This window comes from Hyaena hyaena, unplaced genomic scaffold, assembly GCF_003009895.1.
Source record: "Hyaena hyaena isolate Hyena2069 unplaced genomic scaffold, ASM300989v1 scaffold_632, whole genome shotgun sequence".
NCBI lineage: Eukaryota > Metazoa > Chordata > Mammalia > Carnivora > Hyaenidae > Hyaena > Hyaena hyaena.
Window position 1 is genome coordinate 908,881 of NW_024081263.1, and position 13,768 is coordinate 922,648.

Consider the following 13,768-nt stretch of genomic DNA (forward strand, 5'->3'; position numbering starts at 1 on the left):
ATATACTGAGTCCTACTTAGTGTCTTGCATTCTGCCAGGCAACAGGGATGCAATGATGATTTACACAGGCATGATCTTGAATCGAAAAGTTACAGTGGGAGGCAAGGTAAATCAGGTTTGGGGAGGGAGTAGTAGTTAAAAAAAAAAGCAGCACAGGCACCTGGGTGGCTAGGCCAGTTAAGTGTTTGACTTCAGCTCAGGTCGTGATACCGTGGTCCATGAGTTCGAGCCACGCATCGGGCTCTGTGCTGACAGCTCAGAGCCTGGAGCCTGCTTCAGATTCTGTGTCTCCCTCTCTCTCTGCCCCTCCACTCATGCTCTGTCTCTCTCTGTCTCTCAAAAATAAATAAACGTTAAAAAAAAAAAAAAAAGCGGTAACAGGGGCGCCTGGGTGGCTTAGTCGGTTAAGCGTCCTACTTTCGCTTAGGTCCTGATCTCGCGGTTCGTGGGTTCGAGCCCCGCGTCGGGCTCTGTGCTGACTGCCAGCTCAGAGCCTGGAGCCTGTTTCAGTCTGTGACTCCCTCTCTCTCTGACCCTCCCCTGCTCACGCTGTCTCTCTCTCTCTCTGTCCTAGAAATAAATAAAAAATATTTTTAAAAAAGTTTAAAAAAAAGCGGTAAGGAAAGCATGGGTCTTAATAGTTATACAGATGGGTCTGGTCTTTAGCCTAAAGACTATGGAAGGGCACTGAAGTTTTATGAGCTGAGAAGTGAGAATTGATCCTAATTTTTTACTTGGAAAAATCACTCTGGCTGCGAGGTGGAGAATGGATTGATTACCAGAGCCAGAGAGCCAGGTTACATTTTTTGTAAAAACTTCAGGGTGAATAGCTTGAATTAAGGCAGCATAAGTCGGGGGCATGGACAAATAGGTGGAATGAAAAGTGAGGTGAAGTCCATTTTGGAGAAGTTTGTGGACCAACCAAGTGATATCATTCATCCAGAAGGCAACTGGATGTACAGTTATGAAGCTCAGGAAAAAGAGCCTGGGCTGGAGTCATAGGCATAATGCTGGTCATTAAAATGATGGGAGTGGAAAAGGTGGCACGGGCAGAATGAGAAAAATAGCTGGGTGTGGCACACAACTACGAGTACATTACTGTTTAAGGAATGGCCAGAATACCTACCTCAAGGGATCACTGAGACATTATCAGAAATGTGAACACTAGAAGGGGATGGGGTCTCAAGAACTGTGGGAACACAGTGTTTCAGGAAATAAGGAATGAATCAACAGGGTACGGTATTGCCAAGAGGTCAAGAAGGTGACTGAAAAGTATCTTGAGAAAGCAGTGGAAGTGGCATATATAAATCACCGGGCGGGGGTGGGGGGTGGGGGGGGCTTGTCAATGAAAATTCTTATTCATTTGGTTGTGGAAAGACCTGGGATTCAGGGGGCCACCTGGGTGGCTCAGTTGGTTAAGCATTGGCCTCTTGATTTTGGCTCAGGTCATGATCTCACAGGTTTGTGAGATGGAGCCCTACATCGGGCTCCTCGCTAATAGCGCTGATAGTGCAGAGCCTGCTTGGGATCCTCTCTCTCTGCCCCTCCCCAGTTTGCATGCGCTCTCTCTCTCTCTCTCTCTCTCTCTCAGAAACAAACAAAAACTTTAATTAAAAAAAAGGTTGGGGTTCCTGGGTGGCTCAGTTGGTTAAGCATCCGACTTCAGCTCAAGTCATGATCTCACAGTGGGTGGGTTCGAGCTCCGCATTGGGCTCTGTGCTGACAGCTCAGAGCCTGGAGCCTGCTTCGGATGCTGTGTCTCCTCTCTCTCTGCCCCTCCCCCACTCGCAGTCTATCGCTCTCTCAAAAATGAATAAATGTTAAAAAAAAGATTTAGTACTAGTTCAAAAGAGAATTCTAGGGAAGGAGTATTATAGAGTCCATCCATCGAGAACACTGATACAAATTTGTTAATAGGCTATAGATATAAAACTGGTTAATGTCAGTCAAGGCGATCAGAGTTCTAAAATAGCCAAATTGGGGCGCCTGGGTGGTCAGTCAGTTAGGCGTTCAAATTCGGCTCAGGTCATGGTCTCATAGCTCATGGGTTCGAGCCCCGCGTTGGGCTCTGTGCTGACAGCTCAGAGCATGGAACCTGCTTCAGATTCTGTATCTCCCTCTCTCTCTGACCCTCTCCTGTTCACGCTGTCTCTCTCTGTCTATCTCTCTCTCTCTCAGAAATAAATAAAACATTAAAAAATAAAAATAAAAAAATAAAATAGCCAAGTCAATAGCGAATAGGAAGTCAAACAAAAGTGCACACCCCCTAGAAAATCAGATCACCTCTAGGCTGTGCTGGCCTGTTTCACAACATCAAAAGGATACCCAGCAATCCCATTGGCCTCTTTCCAAATTTTAGAAGGAGGCAAACAAATTTTTAATGGGGTCAAAAGTAGAGATCAGGTATGAATTACAGATCTATCACAGTAGCTATGTGTTCTTGGGCAAGTAACAATCTAATGATCAGTTTCATTGTAGATAAAATGGGGATGGTAACAATAAAAACTACTATTTTTGAATTGAGGTAATCCTTTATATAAGTGCACTTAGTACACTACTTGGAAAGTGCCATGGAAAGCAGTTAACAGATGTTAATATAGTAACATTAAACACTCTCCACTAATTGTTTCATGTTGCTGTTCTCATTTCTCATTACTTGACACCCCAGCTTTTTTATACCAGTCAAGCAAATACATTTACACACATAGATACACACACATTTCATTTGACTACTACATTCTTCACTTGTGGAACAACCCCTTTCTACCTTAGTCAAAGGAAAAAATGTTCAATGTTCATTTATTTCAGGGATAATGAAACTTGTATTATTTCCACCAAATGCCAGTCTCCCTATAAAATCTCCCCACTTCCGGGGGCACCTGAGTGGTTCTGGGGGCATCCGACTTCAGCTCAGGTCATGATCTCATGGTTTGTGAGTTCAAGCCCCACTTCGGGCTCTACAGTGACTGCGGAGCCTGCTTGGGATTCTCTTTGTCTCTCTGTCTCTCTCTCTCTCTGCCCCGTCCCACTCTAACTCTCTCAAAATAAATAAATAAACCTAAAAAAATATTTTTTAAAAATCTCCCCTGTTCTGTTTTAAAAATTCTATCCACAACCTGTAATGTTACCTACATATCAGTGAGCACGGCCCAGTGCTCCCTTCTACCCAGAACATTCTACCCGAGGTGACTGTCTCCTCTGTTTCCTTCAGAGTTCTGCACAAATGTCACCCTTATCAGGAAGGCCCTCTCTGTCGAGTGAAATGACAATTCCTCCCTTTGATGCCAGAACTCCCTCTCTCCTTCCCTGCTTAATTTTTACCATAGCACTTAACCCTACTCGACGTATTATTTGTTCATTTCTCTGCGTCTATTCACCAGAATATAAGTTCCAAGGGAGCATAAGGAAGGGGACTGTCTGCTTTGTTCCCTGTGGTAGTTTCTGCGCCGAGCAGGTGCTCAACAAGTAAATAATAGTAGAATAAATATTAAATGGGTATCACCTGTGATCTGCAACTGTCAAGAACACTGGCTTTGTTTGGTGCTTATTCCTTTCAACCCCTTTGGAGCTTCTGCAAAGAGCATTTGGTTTGAACAGCCTCTGCTTTCTAGTCCCTACAAACTAGTAACCTCAAATTCACAGTCAAAGGCCACCTTTGGCCCACGGGCGTATTTGGATTGGCTTATACAACACGTATAAAATTATCGAATTAGATGCCAGCCATTAAAATGGATAAATTAGGGGCGCCTGGGTGGTTCAGTCGGTTAAGCGTCCGACTCTTGGTTTCAACTCAGGTTATGATCTCACAGTTTGTGGGTTCAAGTCCCACATCAGGCTCTGTGATGACGGCGTGGTAGAGTCTGCTTGGGATTCTGTCTCCTTCTCTCTCTGCCTTTCCCCTGCTCTCTCTCTCTCTTTCAGATAAACATTTTTATGCACAAATTAGTATACAGTCCTGGACTTCTAGATCATCTTGGTCAGATTTTTCACAGAGAGACAATATTTCAGCAAGGCAACAACCAGCTGAGCTAAAAAAAAAACAAAAAAAACCCAAAAGAACAAAAAAACAACCTGTCTAGCTTGCCACTGTCCGCACCAGTGCATATGACTTACTGACTTTATTTACATATCTGCAGGTATTTGAGTTGGAGAGCCCTGACCTAAATCCCCTTTCCTTCCCATTGTTACTTCAGAATCCACTTCCTTTTTGCCTAAACTACTATACCAATCTAATAAATGTCCTTGTTTCCACGTTATCCCTCAGTTTCTTATCACCTCTCTGCTCAAAAACTTATGCTGTTTTTATTTCTCATACTCTATGGTTCACGTAATTCTTGCATTCTAGGCCCTCCTCATCTGGCCTTCTCCAGGAAATCTTTTCCAGTTTTATACTCTACAATTCCCCATCAGCCCATCTTTCATGAATTACACCCATACTCTTCCTTTCTGTTCCAGCTCTAAGCCTATGCTCAAATTTTCTTTAACTGGAATCCTGCCTCCACTCCCCTTAGTCTATCTATTTTTCAAGGCCCAGGCACTCTCTATAAGGCATTCCCAAGTCCCATTGCCACACACAACCCCCCTATATCCTGTCTGCCTACTCTGGACTTTCTAGATTGTCCATAGTTTAACTGTTTCATTATATGTATCTTTTTAATTTTTTTAATCTTTATTTTTGAGACAGAGAGAGACAGAACACCATGGTCAGAGAGCGGGAGACACAGAATCCCAAGCAGGCTCCAGGTTCTGAGCTGTCAGCACAGAGCCTAACAATGGGGCTTGAACTCACCAACCTCAAGATCATGACCTGAGCAAAAGTCAGACTCTTAACTGACTGAGCCACCCAGGCGAACCATACATATATTTCTTAAGCTTATTTATTTTAGTAATCTCTACACCCAAGAGGGTCTCAAAATCAGGGCCCCTAAGATCAAGAGTCATTTGCTCCTCAAGACTGAACAGCCAGGCGCCCCCACATTTTCTATATATTTTGTTACAACTTTTCGATTATGTACTTGAATAAGCAATTAATATTATGTTACCCTGGGACATACATAGGACAACATTGTCCTCAATGGAGTGCCAGTTGGCTTGGGGGAGAGGTGGCAGGAAAGTCTTAGATAATTAAAAAGGTTTCTGGCCCCCAAAGGATCATAGTACATAAGCAAATATACAGTATATCAGTGGTATTAAAATTTCATGGGTGGGATTAGAGGGGGGAAATACCTTTTTAAGGCTCCCGGGGAGAGAGAGATGACATTGAAAAACAGTACCCACGGATCATTCCATTTGTTTCTTTTTTTTTTTTAAATAGTTTATTGTTAAATTAGTTTCCACATAACACTCAGTGCTCATCCCCACAAGTGTCCTCCTCCATGCCCATCTCCCCCCTCCCCCCCCCATCCATCAGTCCTCAGTTTTTGTCAGCATTCAAGAGTCTCTCATGGTTTGCCTCTCTCCCTTTCCCCCACCATTTCCGCCCTTCTTCTCCCCCTTGTTCCTCCGTCAAGTTCCTCCTAATCCTCCTATACGTGCAGACATATGATATTTGTCCTTCTCTGCCTGACTTATTTCGCTCAGCATAACACCCTCAAGGTCCATCCATGTTGCTACACATGGCCAGATTTCATTCTTTCTCATTGCCTGGGGTACATGTGCTCCTATGCCTCAGCATTTCTGTGTCCCTTGGGTAAATTCCTAGCAGTGCTATTGCTGGGTCATAGGGGAGTTCTATTGTTAGTTTCCTGAGGAACCTCCACACTGTTTTCCAGAGGGGCTGTACCAGTTTACATTCCCACCAACAGTGCAGGAGGGTGCCCGTTTCTCCACATCCTCGCCAGCATCTAAAGTTCTCTGATTTGTTCATTTTAGCCACTCTGACTGGCGTGAGGTGGTATCTCAGTGTGGTTTTGATTTGTATTTCCCTGATGAGGAGGGATGCTGAGCATCGTTTCATGTGTCTGTTGGCCATCTGGATGTCCTCTTTGGAGAAGTGTCTGTTCATCATTCCATTTGTTTCTTGTGCATTTGACTGCTCCTTGACTACCTTGCGCATGGAACTGTATGATGAAAAGTCAAGCATGGTGGTCAGAGGTGCAGGCACTGGAATGGGACTGTCTGGATTTGCGGACTGCGTGGCTGATATTTCTCGAATGGATAACACCTAGCAAGTTACTTAACCTCTCTAGACCTCACGTTCCTCATCTGTAACATTAATACCTTCCTCCTGGGGTGGTAGTATAGGTGAGGTCATACAGAGGAGCACATAGTCAACGTTTAGTCAATGTTTCTAGAACCTGCAAGTACACTAGGTGCTTAGCACAAACGACTGATGAACTAGTTGGTCTTAGTAACAGTCTAGAGGTGACTGGAACCTCCTAGCCGCTCAGGTGGGAGTTGCATGCAGCTCTGTAAGAACTCTTTACACCTAGGGTCCCTTACCTATAAAACGCAGCTGGTTATCTATAAAACCTACTTCTTGGGGATTTGGGAGTAATCAATTCACGCAGTGTGCTTAGCATGGTGCTCCCAGTGTTAGCTGGTATTAGTCCTACTTGGGGCACCCGGCTGGCTCAGCAGGTAGATCATGCAACCCTTGATCTCAGGGTCGGGACTTTGAACCCCACGCTGGACAGTGGAGCCTACTTTCTATATGACATATGTATGTATACGCCCTGCGACCAGCCAAGCTGCTAGCGACATCGGACGGGACAGCAGGACATAGGTGGTCGCTCAGAAAAAAATCAGGCCCTGTCAGAAGATTCAAGCGGAGCACTTAGGGCCTGATTCACTTGCCCAGGATGGCTCCGTGCAAGGGGCCTTCTGCTCCCCCAAAGGCGCCCTCTACGCAGGGACCCTGCGCACCAGGCGTGCAATAGCGCGCCGGAAGGCAGGCGTGTAACCGGGACGACGCCGGTCAAGGCTTCTGGATGAGGGTCAAGAAGCGTGGAGGCGGAGCCTGCACACCAGTTTAGGCTGTGTGTGGGTAAGGGGAGCTCAGGGAAGGGTGTGGGAGCAGGCGGCCGTGACCGAGACAGAGCGTCTCCCAGGATCCGTGAGAGGCCGGGACCTCGGCGTTATCGTCCTACAAAAAACCGTACCGACCCCATAGCCACGGGACAGGGCCGCCATGGCGATTCCCTAAGACGCATGCGCGTTTCTTTTCGCGCCCCAGACGCTTGACCGTGCGCACTGCGCTCCCGCCTTCCGTGGAATTCTCTACCCACAACTCCCCAGGCTCGCGCGCTGTCTCCATATGCGCGTGCGGTCGTCATAGCCCCGCCCCCAAATCCCGTGGGCCTCTGCGAGGTAGTATTTAAGCATCTCGCTGCGTCTTTTCTGCCTCGTTTATTTTCCACGATGCGTGGTGAGTACGTCTTTCATTTTGCTTTTTTAGTGGTCAGGTGAGGAAAAAAATAGAAAGTGAGCGTGGTTTGCTTGAGCACGTTGCTCAATGTGCTCAATGTGCTTGAGCACATTGCATTTATTATTGGTCGGTGGGGGAGGGGTAAGAGCTCGGCCATGGCCTTGAGTCCACGAGGCATCTGCAGAGCTTTGTGAAGGACAAAATGGCGATGGCGGGCCGTGCCGGCGGCCGTCTCTGTGATGAGAACGTTTTCACAGACCTGTACTGAGCTCCGTGAGGATAAGAGACTCTGAAGAGACGGGCCTTGCACTGCCGAAGTGCGACACGGCCGTGGCCCCGGGAGACAAAGCGCTTGTGAAATAGCCAGTGTTGAGTTAATGTTCTCTTTGTCTGCAGGGTTCAGGCGCACGTTTGAACGCTCAAGAATGGAAGAGAGCCGCCCTGTTGGAGTAAGTGTGTGGGGCCCTCCTTTACCCTCGCTCCTCTCTTGTCGACTGTGCGGGGGCCACTGTGGGATGTGCTACGGGGATGATACTAGGAATTGAACTCTCTCTTTCTGATGGAGTAGTGGAGAAAGCTTAAGTGTACTGAGTAGCACCAGCCCGCGGCAAACGGTGGGTTGTTTAGCGCAGACGCATGAAGATCCATTCATTGCAAAATCTGAAACTAAGTGAGGGATGCTTCCTCCCCCCTTCTTCCAGATGTGGTTCAACTCCAAAGACCTTAGAGGTTGGGACAAAACCTGTTCCTGCAAACTAAGCATTCCAGTGATGCTCCAGGTGGGTACTGTGTCTAGATGGGGTTTGCTCAGATTATGCAGACCACTCTGTGATGAACATAAAAAAGACAAGCATATGGCTGATCTTAAAAGTGATGCCATCTTCCTACTGAGAAGTGGGCCACAAGTATTGAAGGGTCTGTGGATAACTATTTTTAGGTACATATAATGTCATCCTTTTCTGTTTCCAGCATCTCCTCTCCAAGCCTGAGGAATCCAACTGTCTCCAAGAGTGAATTCAGGTAATTACCATTGAAAGGGAGGAGTGGAGGGTCCCCTCCAGTTTTGCCTACATCCAGGAGAGTAAAGTGAGCAGTGTGACCTTTCTGCTCCTTGCAGCCACTTCCATTTGGGATGACTCCTGTGGAGGGAAGAGCAGCCCAACAGTACATTTCTTGAGATGGTGTGCTCTCCCTCACCCATGTGTCACTGTCAGATGATTTGAATAGATTTGCTGATCCTCTGTGAGGTGCAACAATTAATAGCATGTTAGAGTTCTGATGGCAGTTTCTGTCAATGAAAAGACTTTGTTCTAGCCTGATATTTTTTGATAACCATTTGGTCCCCTTTTGCAGGTTGTCCTGATGGTGGTGATATGTTCATCTATCTTATGGTAAGTAGCTTCTCCCAGTACTGTGATTTGTTAGCATATATGTGGACCCGTTATCCAAAGGGTGATTTGTTTTTCATCGTGTGTATTTTTTTGTTTTGTTGTCGTCGTGACCAAAGACTTGATCCACCCATATAGCTTTCTGGTTTTTTCCTTGTAGTGATGTTTCTTAATCTATTTCTCTAGATGCCCACTGGTGTGCTCAGGATCGAACTCCTGGAAAGAGTTAAAGATGGTGAGTACTTGTAACCCTTCTGATTGTAGCTTGCCTCAGAAGTATACTGCCAATGAAGAGAGCAAGCATCCTGTCTTACCCCTGTTCTAGCCCCAGAGCCAGTAATGGTGAACCCACTGGGGCTAACTGGGAGAGAGGATGAGAATTTGTTCCATAAGGAACTGTCTGAGGTGTGGCACATGCTGGTCAATAGCATTTGCTTGGCTTATCTTCTCTTAAACCCATCAGTTACAGCTAAAATAGCTTTGGCTGTTTAGATAGTTGGCTAATTATGTGATTTTCTTCAGGAGCAGCTTCCTCGCGTGTGTTACCAAAAAGCTTCCAGAGTTATCAGGTTAGTTAATTAATCTCTGGTTCATGCCACCAAATAGGCAAGTTTCCATGATGAATCAAACTAGCTCACTATGACTCCACGATGAAAACATGTGAACACCTGAGAAACTGGAGAAAGCAGGAAAGGGGGGATGCCGCGTGGAAGGGCTTTTTATCACCCACAGCTTTTTCTTTCTCTAGGTGCGGTTGCCCGTAATGTGCATATTTTCTCAGGTGAGTAGTTTCCATATGTGGTACCTGGAGCATATTGGGTACAAAGGAGACACCCTTAGGGGCCTAAGCTCATGATGACTTACATGGAATCTCGTTCGGCTGATAACTTGCTGTTGAGACTCGGAAATCTGATTTTCCTAGAAATGATGGTTTAAGGGGGAACAATTTATTGCTGGAGGTAAGCATTACTGACTCAAGTCCTTGTTTGTTTCAGGTTCATCACCTGGTCTGCAGCCCAAGAATGATTTGAGGTAAACGCCTTTGTAATGCTGTCATTTATAGCTGTTACATAAAATTTGCCAGGTGTATTTGGTGGTGGGGGGGGGACACTTTGGGTAACTATTTTAAGAAATTACTGGCTTAATCCAAAGTCTTGTATGTGGACACTGAACCATCTGTGACAAGCTCCCACTCACCAGTGATGAGTTCAATACCGCCCCAGTCTGAACACTGTGACTGAAAGGTATTTTCTGAGCTGTGAGCTTCTCTTGGATTGAAAAGTGAGAAGTTAGCTGGTGGTTTCTATCTAATCTGTGTGCAGAACCTACATTAGAGCTGTGCCTTTCTAAGCAATAGAGACCCAGGGGTATGATTGGGAGGCTTATAGTTCCCAATCATTGTTTTACAGGTTCCCTCAGCTACTTCTGTGCTCAGCTCCCGTCCAAAGTCAGGTGAGTAAACCTAGATACAAGATGATGCATATTAAAACTTCCCAATGAAGAAACAGTCACATGTCTTACCTCCTGTCCTAGTCCCAGAGCCTGTAAAGGTGAACCCACTGAGGCTGGCTGGGGGAAAGGAGGAAGCTTGTTCCAGAAGGAACTGTCTGAGGGATTACAAGAGATTTCTAAATATGGGAAAGGGAGAGAGAAGTCTCTTTGCTGAAGTAGAATGTACATTTTTTTTCCCAGGTTTGAAGGAGGAACAAGGTACATGTAATAGGTAAGTATTCAAATATTGGTGTTCATTTCATTTCATTTATTTTTAGAATTTTTTTTTTTTAGGGGCACCTGGGTGGCTCAGTCGGTTAAGCGTCCGACTTCGGCACAGGTCATGATTTCACAGTTCGTGAGTTCAAGCCCCACGTTGGGCTCTGTGCTGACAGCTCAGAGCCTGGAGCCTGTTTCAGAGTCTGTGACTCCCTCTCTCTCTGACCCTCCCCTGTTCATGCTGTCTCTCTCTCTCAGAAATAAATAAAAAATATTTTTTAAAAAATAGAATTTTTTTTTTTTTTTAATTTTTTCAATGTTTTGTTTCTGAGAGAGAGAGAGAGACAGCATGAGCAGGGAAGGGCCAGAGAGGGAGACTCAGAATCCAAAGCAGCCTCCAGGCTCTGAGCTAGCTGTCAGCACAGAGCCCGACACAGGGCTTGAACCCATGAACCATGAGATCATGACCTGAGCCTAAGTCGGACATTCAACCTGCTGAGCCACCCCAGCGCCCATGGAATGTGTTTTTGAGAGATAGCATGAGCAGGGCAGGGGCAAAGAAAGAGGGAGACACAGAATCTGAAAGTTTCAGGCTCTGAGCTGTCAGCATGGCCTGACACAGGAGCACCAACTCAACCATGAAATCATGAGCCTAAAGGTGGGTGTTCAACTGACTAAGCCACCCAGGTGCCCTGGTGTTTAGTATTTAATAGACTAACAGAAAAACAAAAGCATGCCTGAAACCAGGTATACTAATTTATTTTTTATTGAGTGGGGACTGGGGCAGAGGGAAAAAATCTAAAACAGGCTCCATGCCGAGTGTAGATCCCACATGGAGCTTCCTGAGATGGTGACCCAAGCCTAAATCAATCACGGTCAAGAAGCACCTGAGCTGTCCAGGCACCCTAGTGTGAACTAGTTTATATCTACTAAGAAAATGCACTTTGTTTTTCCGTACAGGAGTCCAGTTCTTCAAGAATATCAAAAGGGAATTGTCAAGTCCTGTTTTTGTACAACCTAGTTGTTGTAATTAACATAATTGTTTAAGCTTTTCTAAATAAAAGTTTAGCCTTCATTGTGGTTTGTGCCTCTAGCTGGACAGAAGGAAGTGGTCCTGGGGAATTTGCTGCTGTTGGCACTGTTCAATTTAATGTGGCACTGTGCCTGTTGCTGTCTAGCTCAGGGAAGCATTGTTCAGGGAGCCTTCTAAGGTCTTCCTGACCCCAGTATATGCCTCACTGCATGCAGAGTTTCCTGGCTTTAGGTGATTCATTAGCGTTGCCTTAATTTTGACGGGCTTGGCTCATAAGGCACAAGGAGCCAATAAGGCGTAGCCACCACTGGGTCTATATTCTTCCCTTTTTTCTGGAATTGTCCTGGTTCTTCTAGGTAATACAGGGTCCCGCTCAAAAGTCCCTGCTAGGGGGTATCTGGCTGGCTCAGAGCATGCAACTCTTGATCTCGGTGTCCTGAGTTTGAACCCCATGTTGGGCATGGAGCCTACTTGTAATTTTTTTTTTAATTGTTAATGTTTATTTTTGAGACAGGGAGACAGAATCCCAAGCAGACCTCATGCTGTCAGCACAGAGCCCAACTGAAGACTTGAACTCCAAACTTGAGATGGTGTGAGCTGGAATCCAGGGTCAAATGCTTAATGGACTGAGCCAACCAGGCACCTCTAAAAACTTGAGTCCATGCCAAAAGGCCTGCCCTCGCCAGCCATTGTCAATTTATGCTGCTGGTATAAATATAACTTGATTGGGATAATCCTGTTTGTGTGTGTTGTCTTCCATTTGCTCTTTCCGTGGGAAACCAGACCTGTTCACTTGGGACATCTGGTAGGGGTGCCCAGTAAACCCCTCCCTGAATTGGGATCGAACATCCATCTTGCCATCTACCTGTGCCATCGTATCTGAGCATAAATTTGGGGGTGGAGTTATAATATGTGAATGGGCACATGGAAATCTACAATCTCCCTCAGATGGGTTGTCTCCTCACATACCTGATGTTTTCAAATCTGCATTTCAATTGGCCTTGGGCAAGCTGGCTCTATGGACAACAGTAAAGGAAGCCCGCAGACCTGTAGCACTTCTGGGGGACGGGTGTTTACGTGTATGTGAGTGGGAAGCTTACTGCACTGAGGCGCCCCAGGTCAAGGATTCTTCATCTTTAGAGCAGTTAGTTTCCCGCACATGGAGGCTCAAATCTGTGTGCTTAACATGCACGCTCCCTCCCCCCCCCATCCTTTGGGCAATTCTGGTTGACATCAGTAGTTCTCAGCTAATAAACACCCTTCTGTTGCTCAAAATGGGAGAATGGGTACTGAAGGGTGAATAAGGGGTTCCCCTTTCCTGCAATTTTCGCCTGCATGTTGTGTCAGCTGTGAGGCAACTTCATTGAAACAATGTTTATTTTTTGCTCATCAAATAGTGATCATAGAAATCTGAGAGCTGTCAATACAGTGATTATAACTATGGAAGAGGGTTGCATAAGACCATGCAAGGGTCAGCTTTAAAGCTGGTGGGGGAAAAAATCAAGCTGGGAGCAACATGGGAAGCCCCAGTGAGCTAGGGCACAAGCAGTAAAACGCCAGATCAATGGTGTCAAAGCCACTAAGAGGTCAGGTGGACCTGAGACAAAGCTGCAAGCAAATGTTGAGCTTTTACTACAGACGAGCCGCTATGTGCATGACCTCTCACCCCACTACTTAGCATGGGAGGTCTGTGCCAGAAAGATCTTTGCATAAAGGGGAACCAGCAAAGAAAACTTGTCCCCCCCCCCCCAAATCGTCACAGTACCAGGGGAGGAGGGGGTCATTAGTCAAAGTCCTAGGTACTTAGCCATCAGGCTGGGCTGGCTGCCTCTAGGAGTCTGGAGGCCACTTGACTCCAAAACAGCCTAGGGACGTTTAGCAAGGACACGATGGAACCAAAGTTGGATCCAGGCTGGTACAGGGGCCAGGGGTATTCAGGGTATTCACTGGAAGTCTGGTTGACAATGAAACCTTCCAGGAATCCTATTTTCGCCATTTGGCAAATGAATTCAAATTAAGACCCAAACCTGGCTACTTTAGCTAAAGGATGAAAGAAGTAACAGATGACATGGAGGAATGAGGGAAAGTGGTGGAATGATTGAGGCGTGGCTCCTGGAGTTCCTGATGCCTCAGACAGCCTCTCCTCTGAGTATGTCCATCACCCTTGACCTGCTCGCCTGATAATCTAAGTGGACATTGAGTCCCTTGATTGCCCTGTCCTGCCCAGATCTACGTTCTCCCCTCCCCACACCCCCCATCTCCCCACCTCCA

The 13,768-nt window shown here is 46.1% G+C and overlaps 2 long non-coding RNA genes and 8 other non-coding genes across 11 annotated transcripts; all 10 read left to right on the top strand.

The window, feature by feature from the left end:
* The first annotated feature begins 7,344 nt into the window (after positions 1 to 7,344).
* On the top strand, positions 7,345 to 9,535 carry LOC120249163. The gene is made up of 8 exons (XR_005532788.1): positions 7,345 to 7,366; positions 7,763 to 7,815; positions 8,068 to 8,145; positions 8,336 to 8,386; positions 8,720 to 8,757; positions 8,941 to 8,989; positions 9,277 to 9,323; positions 9,503 to 9,535. It is a non-coding gene; the product is annotated as an uncharacterized LOC120249163 (long non-coding RNA).
* LOC120249223 lies at positions 7,887 to 7,962 on the top strand. Its single transcript, XR_005532803.1, has one exon. It is a non-coding gene; the product is annotated as a small nucleolar RNA SNORD26 (small nucleolar RNA).
* Positions 8,190 to 8,262, top strand: LOC120249233. Its single transcript, XR_005532812.1, has one exon. It is a non-coding gene; the product is annotated as a small nucleolar RNA SNORD27 (small nucleolar RNA).
* LOC120249232 lies at positions 8,576 to 8,650 on the top strand. The gene has a single exon (XR_005532811.1). It is a non-coding gene; the product is annotated as a small nucleolar RNA SNORD28 (small nucleolar RNA).
* Positions 9,037 to 9,163, top strand: LOC120249228. The gene has a single exon (XR_005532807.1). It is a non-coding gene; the product is annotated as a small nucleolar RNA SNORD22 (small nucleolar RNA).
* On the top strand, positions 9,366 to 9,431 carry LOC120249231. The gene has a single exon (XR_005532810.1). It is a non-coding gene; the product is annotated as a small nucleolar RNA SNORD29 (small nucleolar RNA).
* Positions 9,536 to 9,602: 67 nt separating the features above from the next.
* LOC120249225 lies at positions 9,603 to 9,672 on the top strand. The gene has a single exon (XR_005532804.1). It is a non-coding gene; the product is annotated as a small nucleolar RNA SNORD30 (small nucleolar RNA).
* Positions 9,673 to 9,741: 69 nt separating this feature from the next.
* On the top strand, positions 9,742 to 12,236 carry LOC120249164. Of its 2 annotated transcripts, none has more exons than XR_005532789.1 (4): positions 9,742 to 9,786; positions 10,164 to 10,206; positions 10,447 to 10,477; positions 12,008 to 12,236. It is a non-coding gene; the product is annotated as an uncharacterized LOC120249164 (long non-coding RNA). The 2 variants fall into 2 exon arrangements; XR_005532790.1 differs by having other exon boundaries at positions 12,012 to 12,236.
* LOC120249226 lies at positions 9,947 to 10,015 on the top strand. Its single transcript, XR_005532805.1, has one exon. It is a non-coding gene; the product is annotated as a small nucleolar RNA SNORD31 (small nucleolar RNA).
* Positions 10,246 to 10,370, top strand: LOC120249227. The gene has a single exon (XR_005532806.1). It is a non-coding gene; the product is annotated as a small nucleolar RNA SNORD22 (small nucleolar RNA).
* Positions 12,237 to 13,768: the final 1,532 nt, after the last annotated feature.